Genomic DNA, 5,258 nt, shown 5'->3' with positions numbered 1-5,258 from the left:
AGACGATACCCCATGCGATTTAAAACTCAATTCACAAATTTTGTTTGTAATTTTCATCGACGTCATATGTGTATATTGGTCCGAGACCACAATTGTCGTCCCTTGATTTTCGTTGTTCACAAATATTGTCTCTAGTGTTGACAGTTGTCATTAATTTTTAGACCCCTTCCAAATTTATTTCTCCATGTTTAATGCCTCAAATTGCAAGTAGGGGGGGGGGGGGTTAAATTACACTGTAAAAAAATTTGGGTCCAGAATTTTTAAGGAACGTAGTGGTTTGGTCCAGGTGAAAAAGGTTGAAAAATAGCACTTCGGAAGCTGTCAAAAGATTTCAAGACGCCCTAAAGATAAAATTGTCCATATTTTGAGTTAGGGACGATGAAGTTTTCTATAATTTTGATATAATTTGTCCAATAAGTAGTACAATACACTGTAAAAGTTTCTTTGAGAAAACGCAGGTGGGATTTTATTTTTTTCATTTATGTTCTAAAAGAAATGCACTACGAAATAATTGTGGTCTCGGACCTATTAGTTACAATATGAAATAAACTCATCATAGATACCAGGACTAAATTTAGTATATGCGCCAGACGCGCGTTTCGTCTGCAAAAGACTCATCAGTGACGCTCGAAAGACTCATCAGTGACACTCGAATCCAACAAAGTTAAAAAGTCCAAATAAAGTACGAAGTTGAAGATAAAATTGAGAATGGAAATGGGGAATGTGTCAAAGAGACAACAACCCGACCAAATAAAAAACAACAGCAGAGGGTCACCAACAGGTCTTCAATGTAGCGAGAAATTCCCGCACTCGGAGGCGTCCTTCAGCTGGCCCCTGAACAAATATATACTAGTCCAGTGATAATGAACGCCATACTAATTTCCAAATTGTACACAAGAAACTAAAATTAAAATAATACAAGACTAACAAAGGCCAGAGGCTTCTGAATTGGGACAGGCGCAAAAATGCGGCGGGGTTAAACATGTTTGTGAGATCTCAACCCTCACCCTATACCTCTAACCAATGTAGAAAAATAAACGTATAACAATACGCACATTAAAATTCAGTTCAAGAGAAGTCCGAGTCTGATGTCAGAAGATGTAACCAAAGAAAATAAACAAAATGACAATAATACATAAATAACAACAGACTACTAGCAGTTAACTGACATGCCAGCTCCAGACTTTAATTAAACTGACTGAAAGATTATGATTTCATCATATGAACATCAGGCACAATCCTTCCCGTTAGGGGTTTAGTATCATACCATCATAACATATATGAGAAGAACATAACCCGTGTCATGCCAACAACTGTTTTAGAATAAATGTGTTTAGTTCCGATGCAAAGACCTTATCAGTGACTCAATATTAACGCCAAAATATGCTATCTTTAATGACTTGACAACAGTATCGTAAGTATATCCCTTCTTAATAAGTCTATTCAAAGGTTTTGTAAGTTTCTGAGGTGAATACTGACACCTTTGTGCTTTATAAAGAATATTTCCATAAAAAATTGGATGTGAAATACCTGAACGTATTAGAAGTCTGCATGTTGAACTATGTTTACGAATGATGTCTTTATACCGATGATAAAATTTAGTAAATGTTTTGACTAGTTTGTGATATCGAAAACCCTGGTGTAATAATTTTTCAGTAATACATAAATTTCTCTCGTTAAAATCTAAAACATTGTTACATACACGAGCGAATCGTACAAGTTGAGATATATAAACACCGTAATATGGTGACAAGGGAACGTCACCATCTAAAAACGGATAATTAACGATAGGAAATGCAAAATCATCCCTTTTATCATAAATTTTAGTATTCAGCTTTCCATTAGTGATATAGATATCAAGATCGAGAAAAGGGCAGTGGTCATTGTTAGTATTAGCTTTATTTAAAGTAAGTTCAACAGGATAAATTTCATTAATATACATACTGAAGTCGTCATTATTGAGAGCCAAAATATCATCCAAATATCTAAAAGTATTATTAAATTTGTTTATCAGATGTTGTTTCGATGGGTCTTTGCTTATTTTTGTCATAAATTGTAACTCATAACAATACAAAATACGCAATAAGTGGTGCACAGTTAGTCCCCATTGGAATTCCGATAATCTGACGATATACGGAATCCCCAAAGCGAACAAAAATGTTATCTAGTAAAAATTCAAGGGCATATATAGTATCAAAGCATGTCCAATTAACATAGTTTTTTTATTAGAGCATTGAGGAACAAAATTCCTAAACGTTTTGTCCATTACAGCTAAATAAAACCATATCTATATATAAATTATGAAAGCAAAATCCTCCGACCACATTATGTACAGTTAAGGTAGATCATAGGTATATATTTTTTTGAAATATAATTTTATTATACTTTGCCAAAATGAAGATTTTACTATGCTCTTTAAAAAAAAATATAATAAAAAGTATGGGTCACCGTCCTAATTTCTAAGCTACGAGTTGTTGAAAAATGCCTGAATTTGGTTCGATTATCCACGAAAAAACTAATTTAAGTGTATAAAAGAACATCTTTCAGATAGAATTTTGAAATAAATTGTGAGAATATAGGTTGTATAATATGTTTTAAGAAAATAAAAGGAAAAAATGGTGTAATCGAACTTGTTTTCTTGCTTCGAGGGGAAAAAAACCAAAAAAAAACACTATCAATCCAGAATATGTTTTTTACTAAAAGAATGATCTCCCCTTAAATGGCTAATTTGAAAAACAATGATACTAACAACACAAAAAAAACTTATATTTGTTAGAATATTTTGAGTTATACAATTAATCACCAAGTTATCTTTATATAAATAAACAGAATAACCAATAAATTGCAATTATGTCTCCAAATTTGCAGATTTTGGCAAATAACTAGACCGATTTTGTACTTGGATTGTACAATCCAAGATGGCGATATACCATGAATATACCTTAACTCCCAATGGAAGTTTTATCATCAATTTTGTTCACTGTACAACACACATATCAGAATTTAAACGCGCTTTCAAAGCTCCAGATAATGTTTTTGCTCTAACATCCGACGACTTCGAAAGACTTTGCATTGTAGAAGTAGGTTTCGGAGCAGCAGGGGTTTAATTCACTGGGGACACTGTTTCTCCGTACATAATTAGGTATTGAGGATAACACTAATTTTCTGTCAAACACAACAAAGATTTGAGGATCTTTATCTTATCCACACGTTTTAGAAAACTAAAGACTGAGCAACTCGAACCCACAAACATGGGGGTGATCTCAGATGCTTCGAAAAGGTAAGGAGGTCCTGCTCCACATGTGGCACCCGTCATGAAATCCGATAAATAGTCTAAATTGGTAGGTCACATTCATGAAAATGGAAGGAGATTGTAGTTACGACGAAAGAAATATATCCGATATCATCTGTGAAACGGTTATTCCATAACGGTCAACCGACTCGTGATGGCGTCCGTAAAATTAACGAAAGGATGATTTTAACTTTACCATTTGGAATTCTTGGTTTAATAACTTGCTTGAAAGCAGCAACCCTCTGTCAAGGAAATCATGATAAGAAATACACTCGTGGGAATATCGTATCAATTGGGAGATATATACTCCGAGTGCAGGCGCTGCTGGAATGTTGTGCAGAGAAATTGAAAGTTCACAATTGGGAAGCTGAAATCATCTCGTATGACAATCTAGTGGGGATGTCCTCATTTTCATGGTCCAGCAACTTCTTGGAAAAATTAAAGAGTTTTTTGTCATGTGAATCTTTTCACTTTTGTGGATGAGTATAATTGGTTGATGGTTTCCTTGCGACTTCTACATGTTTGTCAGATAGGTTTCACTGTACCTCAACCTTATATCATGGATCAGTGATCAAGATTAAAGATGTTTAATGATTCCTTGATCAATGTTAAGTTTGTGTAGTTTGGTCTATATATGAGTGACTACAATTATTTAGAACACTATATTTAGTGTATGGAAATATTATGACGTGTATATATCTATCTTGCATTTTTATATTACCTTGCCGTCATTTTCAATGTTCATTGATCAATGTTAATAGATATAGGAAGATGTGGTGTGAGTGCCAATGAGACAACTCTCCATACAAATAACAATTTAAAAAGTAAACCATTATAGGTTAAAGTCCGGCCTTCAACACGGAGCCTTAGCTCACACCGAACAACAAGCTATAAAGGGCCCCAAAATTACTAGTGTAAAACCATTCAAACGGGAAAACCAACGGTCTAATCTATATAAACAAAACGAGAAACGAGAAACACGTATATATTACATAAACAAACGACAAGACTTTTCGTGTTTTTATTGATTTAATTGTAAGGTGAACAAGTTTGGCTGGCAGGAATCATCCGACATTGACCCAATTTTCATGGTTTATAAACAACGTTCAGTTTTTGTGTTTTGGTCTGTTTTTGTCATTACTTTAAGCAAATATGTAAACTAAAAACAGTTCACTTATCATTAGATATTTTGTATAAATTGATCTTATCTTCACCCCCGTAGTCAGCACTTCGGTGTTGACATGAATGTCAATTTTATGGTCATTTTATAAATTTCCTGTTACAAAACGTTGAATTTCTCGAAAAAATAAGGATTTTCTTATCCCAGGAATAGATTACCTTAGCCGTATTTGGCAACTCTTTTGGAGTTTTGGGTCCTCAATGCTCTTCAACTTTGTACTAGTTTGGCTTTATAACTATTTTGATTTGAGCGTCACTGATGAGTCTTATGTAGACGAAACGCGCGTCTGGCGTACTAATTAATAATCCTGGTACCTTTGATAATACATATGAGAACTTGTATCCTACTGAACAATTACGATATACTTGTATGTACAACCTGTTTATTGTGTAACTTATGATAAAGTAAAAAATTAACATGTATTATATAATATTCACATAACACCATTAACAAAGAAGACAACTGAATAATTATACGTCTCTTTGCTACTGTTGTTATAAAACTGTCTATATTTAAATTAATTCACATATTGCAAACAAGTTTGTATTGACCACTTATCATATTGAGTGAAATCATCATGTGATAAAAGCAAAAATTTCAAAAACTAAAGAAATAAAATAAAATGTTGATGAAAAGATGCAACAAGATAAATAAATAGGGATGCCAGAAATTTCATTTCTGTTTTACGATAAAAAAAAAAGCCGAATATTTGAAAGCAAATGATGTATAAACATGCACCACAACAGGTGACCAGCTACATGAGCAAAACGAAAGAAAGAACAATTA

This window comes from Mytilus edulis, chromosome 13 (assembly GCF_963676685.1).
Source record: "Mytilus edulis chromosome 13, xbMytEdul2.2, whole genome shotgun sequence".
Classification (NCBI taxonomy): domain Eukaryota; kingdom Metazoa; phylum Mollusca; class Bivalvia; order Mytilida; family Mytilidae; genus Mytilus; species Mytilus edulis.
This window is presented reverse-complemented; position numbering follows the sequence as displayed.